Source organism: Apaloderma vittatum, unplaced genomic scaffold (assembly GCF_000703405.1).
Source record: "Apaloderma vittatum isolate BGI_N311 unplaced genomic scaffold, ASM70340v1 scaffold25996, whole genome shotgun sequence".
Classification (NCBI taxonomy): domain Eukaryota; kingdom Metazoa; phylum Chordata; class Aves; order Trogoniformes; family Trogonidae; genus Apaloderma; species Apaloderma vittatum.
In genome coordinates this window covers 915-1,125 of record NW_009720459.1, presented here as the reverse complement: position 1 = coordinate 1,125, position 211 = coordinate 915, and positions in this window count along the sequence as shown.

The window sequence follows — 211 nt, the reverse complement described above, 5'->3', positions numbered from 1 at the left end:
GGCGGGGAGGACTGGGCGCCCGGGGGGTGGGGCGCAGCCACTGGTCCCTTCCAGTCTCACTTCCCACCCAGAGCATTAACTACAAAGCTGTAGGAAAATGAGAGACTTAAGCAGTTGCTGGGGGATGAAAGGCTGATATGGTGCTTGGGAAGCTTTTCCAGCTGGGCGTCACCTTGGTATAGCTGTTCCTGGTTTGGACGTGGAGGTCTCC